Below are 15,509 nucleotides of genomic sequence, written 5' to 3' on the forward strand. Positions count from 1 at the left end.
TGCCAAACCACCAGACCAGGCCCACAGAGGCAATGGGGAGCCCCCCAGCAGGCTGCCCTGTATGCCACTCAAACATGGCTGCCTGCCCCTGTTTCCCTTTCCAAACTGTAAACCTGGAGAAGAGGGGGGAAAGCTTCAGGTGCTGCTGCTGCTCCCAGCACAATCCCATTGGCTGGTTTCTGGCCAGAAATTGGCCAGCTCTAGTACATCAGTGTAGATAATGGGAGTTGCCTGTTTGAATAACAGGCAGCCACAAAGCACCACACTTCCTCCTGTCCAGCTCAGTTATTCACACAAACACATGGGCAGGCTAGCTGGGAGGGAAACATTTTAAGCTCTGCAAGCCTTTTGCCTTTATCTCTGCAAGCAGAAAGGCTGGCTAGTAAGTCTCCTGGCCAGAGCCTGCCTCTGGCACCCCAGCTCCTCCCCTTTCCCCAACCTTCTGCCCCCACACTCCTACCCCCTCCTGCATCTGGCACCCCAGTCTCCTGCCCCAGATCACCATCCCCTCCTACCATAGGTCACATCCCCGAACCCTACACCCTAGTCCCCTTCCCTAGGTCAAACCACCTCCTTTACCCAGACTCCATTCTCCCTCCTGCACCCCAATCCCTTACTCCAAGCTCTCTTCTGAACCCATCCTCCATCCCAAACCCCACACTTCCTCCATTAATATCATAGAAGAGTGCGGCCCTTGACCACTTTCCAAAATCTTGGAGTGGCCCCCCGTCAAAATTATTGCCCACCCCTGGTCGAGAGAGACAAGGATTACTGAAGTTGTCTCTAGGTGCCTGAAGAGAGAGGCTGCAAATATCTGCAGAACAATGCAAATATTCTCCTCCTTCCCAAAACACATTCTTGTTCATAAAAAAAGACCCTTGTTTATTTAAAAAAAAAGTGATGTCTACACTACCCCGCTAGTTCGAACTAGCGGGGTAATGTAGGCATACCGCACTTGCAAATGAAGCCCGGGATTTGAATTTCCCGGGCTCCATTTGCATAAGCAGGGAGCCGCCATTTTTAAAACCCCACTGTTTCGAACCCCGTGCAGCGCGGCTACACGCGGCACGAACTAGGTAGTTCGAACTAGGCTTCCTAGTTCGAACTACCATTACTCCTCGTGAAATGAGGAGTAATGGTAGTTCGAACTAGGAAGCCTAGTGGGGTTTTAAAAATGGTGGCTCCCCGCTTATGCAAATGAAGCCCGGGAAATTCAAATCCCGGGCTTCATTTGCAAGTGCGGTATGCCTACATTACCCTCCTAGTTTGAACTAGGAGGGTAATGTAGATATACCCCAAGTCTTCCACTTTTATGTATTAAGTAATACATAATACCTTTGGTATTCCTGATGCCTGAAGCCATGATGCTCAGTTCATTACCAGAGTTGTTCTGGAAATAGTGTCTGCTTTGTCTAAGGATGCCTGGAGTGCTGTTTTGGCTGTGAGCTGGCCCTCCTTAAGGATGGCCTGAAATTGTGCTAGTTAGTCCTCAGGCAGGTCAGTCATGAAAACTGTCAATGTCCTGTAATATTCATAGTCATATTTGGGCAGCAGAGCTAAATAATTGGCCTCTTGAAAGGTGCCTGAGAAGTATACTGAGCACTTGAATAAGTCATGTCTTTTTTGTTTCTTATATTGTGGCATAGCCTTGAATTGCAGTTGTTTGTTGCAGCGGTGGATGGCCTTAACTACTAGAAAGTCTGCAGATGTGCAAAAAAGTCAGCCCCCCCTGCTGTCACATACTATTTTCTAATCCACCCTCTTTCAAGTGAGAAGAATTGAAGATGGTGTCTACCATATTGTTTCCACATGGTCCAAGATGGTTAAGTTGATCAGGAGAACAATCTTGGAGGTAGAGAAGGGTTATAGCATTTGCACCAGCCTGTGGTGGTTTGTTTTTATCTCCTCTAGTAGTATCTCTTGGCTTTGTGAGACTCTCTGTCACGCACCAAAGTGAGTGGTGGAGGGATAATCATCTCATCTGAGGATGAAGACGTGTTGGGCATCAGAGACTTGTTCCAGTTTGTACCCATCTCAGTGTCCTCTCTCCCTTCATGTGTCTCAGAAGGTTGTGTAAGTGACATGGGGTGAGACCAGAGCTCCCTTCTCAGGACAGTGGATGGTGGAGACTGATGACGAAGAAGTGAAGCAGAGCAACCCAGCTGGGAGATGATAAAAGAGCAGACTGCTGGGTCACTATTTCCTGCAGCACCTACCATAAGAGTAAGCATAGAGGTACCCCACCTCTGCTGCCACCCTGTGCCAGGCCCTAGTAATGCCTCAGTTTGCATCTCTTAGAGGGGGCTTCAGAATCAAGGGCAGGGCTTGGAGGAAGAGGTGGAGTCAAGGCAGGGCAAGAGCAAGGTGCCCCTTTAGGGACAGCCCTGCTTGTGTACCCATTGAGGCAGACTGGGTGCCATTGCTGCTTCTTTCCCTCAAAGGAAACCTACAGATTCCTTTACTTATAGAAGCTCTATGGAATCCAGCAGGGACACAATTCTTTAAATTCTATAGTTTTTTTTAGAGTAATTTCTGTAGGTGTCTGTCACTGTAACTCCTTATTCAAGTCCATAAGATTTGTTCCCTATAAAAGGTGTAAATTCCTGTAATTCTACTGACTAACAGCTGTAGCTCTGCTCCTGAAAGCCGGATGAGCATCACATTAGTCAGGATTGCTAGGCAGAGGTAATACAAGAATTCACAACTCTTTTCCTCACCTGAAATTATTGGATCATATATTGCAGCTAGATGGCATTATAAATGATACCATAGTATATGTTACTGATATTACTTCCCAGCCCTGCACTGTGGTAGCTGGAGAAAGGAAAAGTACATTGGCTTGCAGAGCAAAGGTATGGCAAGGAGAGCTACTAATTAATGGTATTCTATTACAATAGTATAGTTTGTTATATAAAACACTAACTCACTGAAAAAGGTTACCACCAATTAAAAGCCTAATTTTGCATCCCTTAAGTAGGCTAAACATCCCTTTGAAATCAATGGGAGTTTTGAATGGAGAAGGAGGATTAGGATCAGACATTAAATTTCCACAGAAGGATTAAAAATCTCTTATAAATAGGCCAGAATTATACGCTTCTTGCAATAACTCCATTCTGATGATTTTATGGAACAGGAGAAGCTGTTCTGTTATTCAGCGATAGGGTGACCATATTTCCCTGTTCCCTATGGGACACCTGATAAAATCATTCATATTTAAGCAAGTTCAATCAGGACTACGCAGTACAAATTAGCATAAAGTTGACTGAGCCCCTGTTAAAACAAAATATTGCATAGCTGGAATATTTTTAGTTCTACCTTCTTATCTTTGTGTGTCACCTCTCCCGCTGTGAATGTCATTCTCCAGACCTCTCACACGGAGATGTGGGTGACTGACCGACCTGACCCAACCCTCCCTACCCAGAGCTCTCCACCCTCCACGCCTGTCTGGGCCCCTGGGATGGACCCACCTCTCCTGGTACCACCTCTTCTCAAAGGAACATGTGGGGGACATTCAGAGTCATTAGCCCCCCTCCCAGATTTTCGTCAGTGTTCTCACCAGAATGTGGGAAGCAGCTGCATTTCACCACTGTGTGGAAGGGGAGCCGCTTCCCGCAGAAGGAGCAGTGGGGAGGATGACCTGGCCCATGTTTTTCCTGAGGTCATCTCTTCTCTCCTGCCCCCTCTGTTCCCCTGTGGCTAGAAGCAGCTTGTCCCATCCTGTCCACACAGTGTTGAAAAGCAGCTAACACCATCAAGCTGCTACTGGCCACTGACATAACCGAGCTGCCTCCTGTCCCCTGGCTACAGCATGGGCAGGAAGGAGTTAAGCTCTAAGGCTGCACTGAGCACTAGGGCCTAGGGAACTCTTACTGTGGGGGGGCTTCAGGGAACTGGGCCAGAGAAGTGTCTCAGCAGTGGAGGGTGCCTAGGGGAAAGAGCAGCTCTGAAGTGTGTGTGTGTGGGGGGGGAAGAGAACAGAGGACCTATGGTGGGGGCAGTGTGGGAAGAGGGTGCTAAGAGCCCCTGCCTGGGGACCTGCAGGGTCAGGGCACAAACAGGCTGGAAATAGCTTCCTTCCTGCCATTCCAGTACTAGCCTTAGCTAAAGGGCAGAGATGCTTCCCCATGCCACTTGTGTGGGACTTTGGCACATGCAGGGCTTGGTTCCTTCTGACCAGTGCCCCAGGCCAGCAGATTTGAGCTTTTCCTGAGTGGCAGCAGGGAAGGAAGGAGCCTGCCACTCAGGCTGTTGGTGAGCTGAATGATTTGACCAGGGGTGAGGGGAGGCTGGTTCTCCACACAGTGCTGGGAGCAGGATGCACCCTGGTGGTTGGGGGGGGGGGGGGGGGGGAAGGGAGGATATGGAGAAGCAGAATAGATTAGAGGGGTGCATAGGCACAGCAGAGAGAGGACAGTGAGAGGGAAAGCATGTTAGAGGGCAATGGGTGAGCAGAAGAGGTGATGCATAACCAGCCTCTCCTCACTCACCAGCCAATGGAGCGAACAGCCGGTGCTGGCTGGAAGTGGAGAAGGGGGGAGGAAAGCCTGCTAGCCAAGAGGGGGCACACAGCAGGGACTGCGATGATGGACCAGAATGGGGAGGAGCTGCACACATGCTGCAGCTTTGCTTGGACCACCAGCCTTGCACACCCATCCCCATCATCAGCCACTGGATCTCCCCACCCCCACCCCCACACACTCACCACTGGTGGGTGTGGGGCTGGCAGAGCAAGGATCTGGCCAGCAGTAGAATCCTCCAATACTGATGAGAGGGGGGAGAAAATATGGAACAATTTGCTTAAATATGGGACTGTCCCTTTAAAAAAAACCAAACATTTGCTCATCCTATTCAGTGTCAGACTTATCAAGAGTCAGAAACTCAGTATTTTCTGTTCAGACTAATAACGCCTTAAATGTTCTTCTCTAGTTGGTGTCTAGTTAAAGGTTTTGAAAGCAACTGCATTTAAAAAGGTCAGTAATCAGTCCTCAGGATAGTTTGATTTAAACCCATAGCATTTGCATTTTTCCGCCTAGCAATGCTTAGTGTGTCCATAACTTCCAACAGATTACATGTAGAGAACTTGGGAAGACAATCTGGCTCAAATATCCCAGCCTGTAGAAAATATCAGACACACAAGGATGGACAATGATGAAAACATAAAAAGCGTTCAAAAGCATAAAGTTAACTTTAAGACGCTCTAGATAAAACTTAGAGATTATGAAGCATTTTAGACCACAATGTGTATTTTTAAAACAACCTGGAAATCCAGCTCTTGAAATTGATTTCAGATCCTTTCATGCTTACAGATGTTGCTCATCCCATCTTTTAGAAGAGTTTATCCATTTAACCTAGTGCGGGAAAAGTGGACATACACTGATTTTTATCTTCAGCCTCTGACCTGAGACCCTGAAACTTTAAATGCAGATTTTGATTAAGATTTCAGTGAGCAACTTAGAGTTAAGGGCAGTTCAGCAAAACAAAGCTGTTCTCTCCTAGCCAGTTCTATACAGAAAGAAAACCTAAAGCACAATTATCTCCTTCCTAAGATTTTAGTATTCCTAAGTGAGGCTTTTCAAGTGGAATAACACTATTCCACAGAGAAAAGGGAATGTCTACACTGCAATTAAACACCCATGGATAGACCATATCAGCTGACTCCAGCTGGTAAGTATAGGGTTAAGGCGATTTTAGTTGCAGTTAATGGCTGTGTATACATTGGCATGATTTTGCGCAAAAACATGCTGCCTGTCTACACTTGCGGGGAGTTCTTGCGCAAGAACACTGCCGTTCTAATGTATAAAATCAGTGCTTCTTGCGCAAGAACTATGATGCTCCTGCTCAGGAATAAGCCCTCTTGCGCAACTGTTCTTGTGCAAGAGGCCAGTGTAAACAGGCAACATGAATTTCTTGCACAAGAAAGCCCAATTCCTAAAATGGCCATCGGAGCTTTCTTGCGCAAGAGAGCATCTACACTGGCACAGATGCTCTTGTGCAAAAGCACATCTCTTGCGCAAATACTTTAATGCAAGAACTCTTCCGTTAAAGAGTATTTGCGCAAGATCATGCCAATGTAGACGTAACCTATAAGTTTGGGCTCAGACTGGAGCCTGAGCTCGGGGACCCTCCCATTCCCCAAAGTCTTATAGGCCATGCTCCAGACCAAGCCCATATGTCTACACCTCAGTAGGGATGTGAATGGTTAACTGGTAAGCCTCCTGGGCCCACCACAGGCAGTAGCACTCCAGCCAGTTGGAGCACCCCCATCCGCAGCAAGAGGAGCTGCCCTTCCCCGCCCCTCCCTCCCTCCACCTCCCCCGGCCTACCTTCCCTTGGTCATTTAGCCTGTTAAACATTACATTTAACCAGTTAGCCAATTAAATGGGATTGTACATCCCTACACCACAGTTAAACATCCCATTAGCATAAGCCCAGGTCAGCTGGCACTGGCCATCAGTGGATGTTTAATGGCAGTGCAGGCATACCCATACCTGAGTAATAACTTTGAAGAAAAATGATTTAGTGGCATTGCCCAATGGGAGACAGTATTGAGCACATGCTCAGAATTCAAAAGCAGTTTCATGGCCTGAAGTGGGACACCATTTCCAGGAGTGCTGTTTCCATTCAAAGCAGTAGAAGTGCTGGGTACTGAGTACTTTCTGAATATCTAGCTTTTTCCAGTGTGTCTCTAAATGGGAACTGAGATCTTTTGAGTTACTATTGTTTGTTATGTTAGTGGGTAAGCTCTAATTCTTTAAAAGAACTACTTAAACCCAAAATGTGGGTTGTGTAAACAAATAAACCAATCAAAACCCACAGACCAAGATGGATGTCCTTTACAGAACCTCAGAGAGAAAAATGTTTAATGAAATTTTCCATGAGCCACTTAAAATACTGCAGAATCAACCTCTTGCCCAAAACCCAGAAAGGTAAAAGAGTAAGAAGACAGCATAACCAAGTTAAAGTATTAATTCCTTTTCAATTAATTCCTTTTCAATTTAATTAATTAAAAGGTATTTTTGCAAGTAACAGGTAAAAACAAATAGAATTTATGGCAAAATCATCCTTTTAAAGCCTAGAAAATGGTATACAACTATGTTTTTCATGCTCTTATTAAGCTTACTGAAGTTATTCAATTTCACTATAAGTACTTATATAAAAATCATACACTGTAGTATGCCCAATAAGCCAAAATTAACATTTAAATAAACTACCAAAAAGCAAGGAGAGGGTAAACACCCAATATCTGGGCTGGTCTCCTAGTGGAGACATGGTGGAGGCTTCTTCTGACTCAAGTTGTTTCCCTACAAAACTAGGCCTCCCTCATTCTTACTGATATAGGATCTAAAGCGTGCTATAGAATTTACCAAAAAATGCCACAAAAAGCAGCATTGGGCGGGGGATAGGGGCTGGCTGGCCAGCCGGGCAGACAGCCTGGATCAGTCCTTGCTTGCGCTGGATCCAGGAGCTCCCACTGCAGCTCCACTCCGCTCAGTTCTTACTACATTTAAACGGCAGAGCCGCAGTAGGGGTAGCTCCCAGACCTGGCGCAAGCCAGGACTGAGCACTTCTCTTATTGAGTAATTGTGTAGTCCATACAAATTCTATCAACTATAGAATTAGTGAAATACCCGCCTCTTAACATCCTTAGTAAAGAAAATGAAATTCAACAAGGATAAATGCAAAGTACTCTTAGGAAGGAACAATCAATTGCACACATGGAGAATGGGAATGCCTGCTTAGGAAGAAGTATTATAGAAAGGGATCTACGAGTCATAGTGGACCATAAGGTAAATGTGAGTCAACAGTATGACACTGTTGCAAAGAAAGCAAACTTCTTGTGTCTTGCTTACAGCATTTCTACTAATATATCCCAGATGTAATTCTTTTGCTCTGCACTAACTTGGCCTCAGCCGGAGTATTGTGTTCAGCTCTAGATGCCACATTTCAGGAAAGATGTGGACAAATTGGAGAAGGTTCAGAGAAGAGCAACAAAAATGATCAGAGGTCTATGAAACATGACCTAGGAGTGAAAGAAATTGGGTTTGTTAGTCTGGAAAAGGACTTTCAAGCTTTCAAGTACCTAAAAGGTTGTTACAAAAAAAAGGTTTAGGTTGAACATTAATTATTCTCCCTAACTTCTGATAAGACAAGAAGTAATGGCCTTAAGTTACTGCAAAGGAGATTTAGGTTCAACATTAAGAAAAACTTCCTAGCTATCATGGCGGTTAATCACTGGAATAAATTGCCTAGGTAGGTTGCAGGATCTCCATCAGTGGAGATTTGTTAGAGCAGGTTAGACAAATACCTGTCAGGGATGGTGCTTGATTCTGCCATGAGTGCGTGGGATTGAATTTAGTAACCTTTGGAGTTCCCTTCCAGTTCTACTATTCTATGATTTAATCCATGAACATATATAAAGCTAGTTTATAATGCCCTCTGGTGGATTTTGTTAAGTAATGGAGATTTTTTCCACGCTGACTATTATTTCACATTAGTTACAGAACATTAACTACAGGCTAGTGAGTTTGATCAGGGAAACACAGAATGTTTGATCCTGGTGAAAAACATGCAATCAAATTGCTGGGGAAGGAACTGCTGGGTAAGGAGCAGATAACAGAAGAACAAAGTTGAACCACTATTTCTAGGGGGGGAAAAAAATCCAGATTGTTTACTTAAAGCACCTAAGCTTTTTGGAACCACAAATTCTGTTACAGTGGGATTAACTGTCTTGAGAGGATGAATCCCTAATAACAATGAAATCTATTCTGCTCATGGGTCTCAGTACAGAAACAGATGCCCCATTTGAACACCAATACCAACAGCACACAGCACTTTCCAAACAAAATGTGTGTGTGGTGTTAAGCACAATGGTCAGTAATTTTCCTTCCCTATGCTCTGCAATCAAATTCCCCCTCTGTCAGGCTTGGTTTAGTTCTTGCCTTTCCATGGAATTGAGTTATTTCTTTAATGATTTGCTTTTTTCAGTAGAGCTTGCACCGTAAGCGACTAACAGTGGCCTCATGCACTTCCAACTGCGGGGAGCCACTCTGTTTTAACTTTGCTTTGGTTCATGTTAAGGATGTGTGTTAGAGCGAGTGATTCAGTTGGGGTATATACTGCTTTTCAGGAACTGTCAGAGATAGAAGTGAATACCCTAAGGAGCACATTGAGAGCACTGTAAGAAATATTTAGATGGGAAGGAACAAAATACTTTCCCCCCCCAACTTATTTCTTAAAGTTTTGGGTTATGTCCTGTCCCCCTACCTATTGCATGTTTGATGTACATTTCCCAGGGTGTGTTTTTTTTTTTTTAAGTACTTTTGTATATTTCCATAGGGCTTCATAAGGACAACCAGGGGACTGAGAATGAGAAATTGCATTGCTTCAAATACCTCCTGACTCTGCTGACCCTCTTGAAGGCTGTGATAGCCTGTGATGTCCTGTAGGTGGATTTTTGTCTAACAGTAACCTTTTCAAAGGTGATAATGAAAGTAACTATGCCCAGAACAACTGCCTTATTTAGCAGTAATAATATAATCTATCAGCTGGTGGGAATTTCCACAAAGGAGTCCTCATCACTCACTTATTGCATTACACTGCAGTCTCTCATGTACCTCCAGAAACAGGGTTTGGTAGGAATTGTGAAAGCAGCAGGATGCTTCCCTGTTGTAGTATAACAGCAGGTCAGCTTAGCGTTCTTCTCTCAGTAGGTCCTGCGAAACACACCTCTTCACTTTCAAAACTTGCCTGTGTGCGACACCAGTTGTCCAAGTGCGTGATGGCTGCACAGGCTGAAAGAAAATGTTTTAAATTAAAACACTTCAGTCACTTAAGTAACATCCTGGTAAAAAGTCCTTATTAGCAAGGAAACAAACATTAATTGGCATTCTTTGCTTGGATTACCAACACTTTTTGGGAGCCTAATGAGGCTGAAGGACAAAGATGGAAGGGGCTAAAAATTCAGATGTTGGGGACAGGCAGCTAAGGACATGGGAATGGGTGCTTCCTAAGGCATAGATCCCATAACTGCCATAGACAACACCTGAGTTAAGCTATGTCTGCACTGGAAAGATTTGGCGACAAAAGCATGGTCAACATTCGTAAGTTGCCAGAAAGAACGTTGACAAATCATGTTTTGACTACCACTCTGTCAACATATCATGGCCACATTGATAGTGCCCCGTTGACAGAAAGAGCAAAGCAACATGGGTATGCATCGCACAGTTCCTGGCATCACCTTCAGTCACTAAGTACTGGGGGAACATGCAACATAGGGCTAGGTATGTTGAGAACATGAAAAACATCCTGTCTGCCACCTCTTTGCTCCTAACTCTCCCTGGGCTTTTGACTTACTTTTGCACCACTTGAATGAGTCCTTGCTGCTAATTCCAGCATCTGCTGTGAGAAATCCTGGATCCCAGAATTCTCTCCCATGTTGTGTTCAATGTGCTTAGGACATCACACATTGCACCAGAGCTACTTATGCACTTGATAGCAGAGGAAGATGACTTGGATGCAGACAGGGAAGTGGCATTGCATTGGGCTGTCACAAAGCAGCAGTGCACAGTGAACTGTTGCTTTTGCGGTAGGGAAATGAGCAGTGAGGTACGGGACGAAGACCAGTGGCTACAGAATTTTTTGATGTGTAAAGCATCTTTCCTGGAGCTGTGCGCTGAGCTGGCCCAGGATCTGCAGCGCAAGGACACCCAGATGAGAGCTTCTCTCTTATTAGAGAAGCATGTTGCCACTGCTTTGTGGAAGCTGGCACCTCCCCATTGCTACTATTCAGTTGCAAATCAGTTTGGAGTGGGGAAGTCTACTGTCGGGACTGTACTTACGCAAGCATGTGGGGGAAATAAAATGGATTTTGACGGACAGGACAGTGACTCTGGGAAATGTGGAGGACATAGCAGCCTGCTTTGCTGAAATGGGCTTTCCAAACTGCGACAAAGCAATCAGTGGTGCATATATTCCCATTATAGCACCACCCCACTTTGCCTCTAAGTACATCAGTTGGAGGGGCACTTCTCCATGGTGCTTCGGGTGCTTGTGGATCACCATGGGCATTTCACAGACAAATGTGGGGAGGTCTGGAAAGGTGCACGATGCCACATTTTCAGGATCAGTGATCTGTACACAAAGCTGCAGGCTAGGACTGACTTTCCAGACCAGAAGATTACAGTGGGGGATGTGGAAGTGCCCATAGTGATCCTTGGTGACCTCACCTACCCCTTATAGCCCTGGCTCATGAAGCCTTACAGGGGGCACCCGAACAGCAGTAAGGATCAGTTCAACCAACTAAGACGGGGCGGGCAATAATTTGATGGGGGCCACGCCAAGAATTCAGGAAGAAGTTGAGGGTGATATTAATGGAGGAGATGCGGGGGTCTGGGATGGAGGTTGGGTGCAGAAGGAAGCTTGGGGTAAGGGAGGGAATTTGTGTGAAGGAGGCAGTTGTGACCTGGAGCACCGGATTAGAGTGCAGGGGGTTGGATTGTGACCTAGGGCAGGGAATTGGGATACTGGAAGGGGTACAGGAGTTTGGGTTGTGAGCTAGGGTAGGAGGGGACTGTGGTCTGGGACAGAGAATTGGGGTGCCAGATCTGGGATGGGATATGGGTGCAGGAGGGGGACAGAGGATTTGGGTATGTGGAATGTGGGGGGGGGCAAGGAGAGCAAACATTTGGAGAAGGGAGAGGTTGGGGGTGCCAGACAGGATCTGGCCAGGAGACTTACCAGTCAGCAGTCTGTTCCTGACTCAGCTTCCCTGCCTGTCCTGCTCCCACACAAGCTGCAGCCATATGTTCTGTGAATAACTACAAGCCCTTTGTGCTTCCTGTTATTGAAACAGGCTGCTCCTATTGGCTAGAAGCCAGCCAACAGGATTATGTTGGGGGCAGGAGCAACTCCTAAAGTTTTTCCCCTCACCTCCAGGCTCAGTTTTTAAAGCAAAACCACCCTGCAGCTGTGTTACTGAGTGGCGTGCAGGGGGGCAATGCAAGCGGGAAGCCTGCCTGGGGCTGTATCTGGTGTGTCAAGCTGGATCTGGCCTATGGACCATATTTTGCCCAGGACTGAACTAAGCTTATGCTGCATGGTAAGAGAACCTGTGTTTGGTAGATTGGAAGGCAGATGAAGGTGTCTATGGCAGGCTGGATCTGTTGAAGGATCCTATCGCCAAAGTGGTAGCCTGTGACAAAGCTCCTCCTCTACCTTGGTGTGTCCTGCACTTTCAAGCAGATCACTTGCCTCAGAGGTTCACAGCATCCCTCAGTTTAGACACTTTCTCTAAGACACCAGCTTGCTGTTTTTTGAGCCACTCTCATAATTGGCCAACATAGGGAAAAGAAGAGGCCAAACTCCATAGTCTCTGCTGTCCCTCCAAGTGGTACAGAGCAGATTTCATCACCAAAACTAGTCCCTCTCAGCTGCTGAGTTGGGGAGGCGGTGGTGAATCCGGGCCCACTCTCTACATTGGGTTCTGGCCCAGGGATCCCAAGGTAACAACTATCTGTAGTGTTCAGTATCAGCTGAGTGGCAGTTGCCATCCTCTGGGCCACTTCCCCATGGGCCTTCCCAGCACCTTCCTTACCACAGGCTCTTCCTCTTGGTAATTGCTTGTGCTTGCTTCTCCCAAGCCTTCCAGAACACCTTCTCTCCTCAGCTCTTTGCCCATATAGCGAGCTAGCAACAGGGGAGCCCTTTTTAACCAGTCTTAACTGATTATTCATTGGCCCCAAGAGTTCTGATTATCTAATTCACTTGACTCGAGACCTGGATTACTCTGATTGATTCCAGCAAGTTCCTGTTGGTTCTTGGATTAACCCTTGTTAGTTTACCCTAGGAACAGAGATTTAGTTAATGTAGGGTTAATATTCTGTCCTTCCACCACTCTCCAGTAGCATGCCCCTGTGGCAGCAACAATGGATTTGAAAGTCTGCCCTATCAACTTTCAGTGATATTTCCTGTTCCTATCAGGGTGATCATGGACAACTGAGAATCAGGGTTTGATTCCAGAGAGGGAGCCTGAAAAAAAGCTACCACATCCAAGGAAGGCAACAGGCATGCAAATTACCCACTCCCAACCCAGGGCAGCAGTGATGAAAAATAATACAGGTCTCTTTTGAGGCTCTGTAATTGAAATGAGTACATTTGAAATCATTTAGTAGGGATCCTTTGGAGAGCAAGGCTGGTGCCAGCAGCTGCAGTAATTCTGACTCCAATTGTGTATACTAAAGTTGCTGCAGTTAAAAAGCTCGTAGTTGGATCTTGAATTGAGCAGGTGAGCTACTGCCTGGCCCAGCTCCTGCCTCTTGGTGCTCCCTTGATACTCTTAACGAAGTGTCCTCCTGCAGGGTCCAAAGCACTTAAACTCCTGCCCCCGTTAGCTCTCCAGCCTAACCCTATCACAGGTTGCATGCTGTTGCTTACATAATTTGTGAGTGTAAGTCTGAAGTGTTTGCTAGTGGGTGGAACAATAAAACAGCACCTGGACACAGTTTGAACAGACAGACACTCCTACTATCAGAGGAACCTGTAGGGTAGCCATCTATATCAGGAAGGCTCTGAGGAAGCACTTGGGACAATGAGGGGTGCTCATATTTGTGTGGGTTGGGGTTGCTTCTCTGTCTCATTCCAATGCTTATCCTGAGTGAGGCATTCCATGAAACCAAGGGACATTACAGGCTTCCACAGGGCCCAGAGCGATGGTGGGAGCTGTCACACAAAATAAAGTTGTGGAAACAAGCATCACAGTTGGTTTTATTGAGGTTTTTCAATCGGGATGCTCAGTGAAAGGGCGATTGGAAAACCTCACAATGGTGTTAGTGACCAGCTGTCAGAGTCACAGCTGCTTTGACTGGGAGGGGGGTGTACTAGGGAAAACACACTACAGGCTTGTGAAAAGGAGGGTGTAGGCATAGAAAGAGGGTTGCTGGATTCAAAATTTTGCACATTCAGCCATGGAGGCTGAAGTGTAGGCACAGCAGGATGGTTGCTGTAAAAAGAGCTCTGCATGTGTGGACATGAAGGCCTTTGGTTCTATTTGCTCTGCATCTTGATAAGACTTCAGTATCTCATATTGTTCCACCTTGAGCTTCAGTGATTTCTGTTCTGACTTGCATCGCCCTAGCTCTATTTTGTGCCCTTTTCTTTGTCTGAAGCTTTGAATGCCACATCCTTGACCAGATTCTCCCTCGTCCTCAGAGGTTTTTCCCTTAGTTGATGGAGTCTGGCTGCAGAGAATGTGCTTGACTTCTCAAGGTCTGGCCTGGAAAAGTAACTATTAACAGTAGAGTGACTTGACTGTTCCTGATAAAGATTGTAACATTTCCCTAACATGCATGTCTCTAAATAAAACTGGCCACTTTTCTTGTTACCCTAGAGGCAAACAGATCTCTCCAGACACGCTGATCATAGTGAGTTTTAAAGGTGGGGGTGGGTGGAAGGAGGGTTGGGAATGGGTCCCAAGAGATTACAGTCCATGATTGTGCAGCAAGTGTGCATGGAAACAATTTGTAATAATCCTACACTTGACAACTGGCTGCCATTACTCTGGCTACCATAGCCCTGCTGAAGGTTAACAGCGAAACCTGGGCTCTGCACCTGAAAGCGAGTGGAGAGCACCCTGCTCTTTATGCAGCCAAATTCTGTGCCGCCTCAGTTCCAGCAGCATAGTATGGGAACGCTTTGGGAAAGAGCTGTACCTCGGTGGGGGAGGGGGGGAGGAGATAGGAGAGGGTGAATGGCAGCTCTTTTGTGGAATCTGAGAAAATTAGTAAACACATCAAGCAAAGCTTTGCCACCATTTCCCAGCAAGACTCTATTGATACCTGCACACACATTCGGATAGAATGTAAAACCCAGGCAGGGCTTAGCCAGCTCACAGAAATACAGCCTTCAGTCACCCCCTCCCCCGCCTACTACTCCTCACTAGCTGTAAGAGCAGCTTCCTTACCATCAGCCCCACCCCACTGCAACTACACAACATACCCCCTGCACTGCCATTACTCCACCTGTCCAGGCTGCACTAGAGCAACTTACTGCTCCATACAGCTGCTGCCTGCAGCGTACCACCCACAAAACAAATTACTCTGTTTCTTCCCTTGCTTCATGCTCTACGTACAGTTGCTGAGTGCTCATAAACCTCAGGACTCAAGAACAATTCCTTGCCATCTGGCTCACAGGTTGTCACCGGATTAAGCCCCACCTCATCAATAACTTCTGCTACTGTGTTAACTCCTGTTTGGACTCTGTGCTATGGGAGCTATCCACTCTCCTGTGGACGTTAAGTCTCCACCAATGATTGCATCCAGTTTTTTATAAAAACAGTGGCTTGAAACTGCAGCATCAGACCAGCTGTTTGCCTCCTTAACCTGATAATGCCTGCTAGAGTTTATTTTGGCTTTGTATTGTAGGGTGTCTTGATCATATCCCTTCTGAGATAGGGCTCAAGAAATGTGATCATACGTATCCCAGTTCCTATGGGTTGCTCACAGCTGTGAATGCAC

Source organism: Pelodiscus sinensis, chromosome 14 (genome assembly GCF_049634645.1).
Source record: "Pelodiscus sinensis isolate JC-2024 chromosome 14, ASM4963464v1, whole genome shotgun sequence".
Lineage (NCBI taxonomy): Eukaryota > Metazoa > Chordata > Testudines > Trionychidae > Pelodiscus > Pelodiscus sinensis.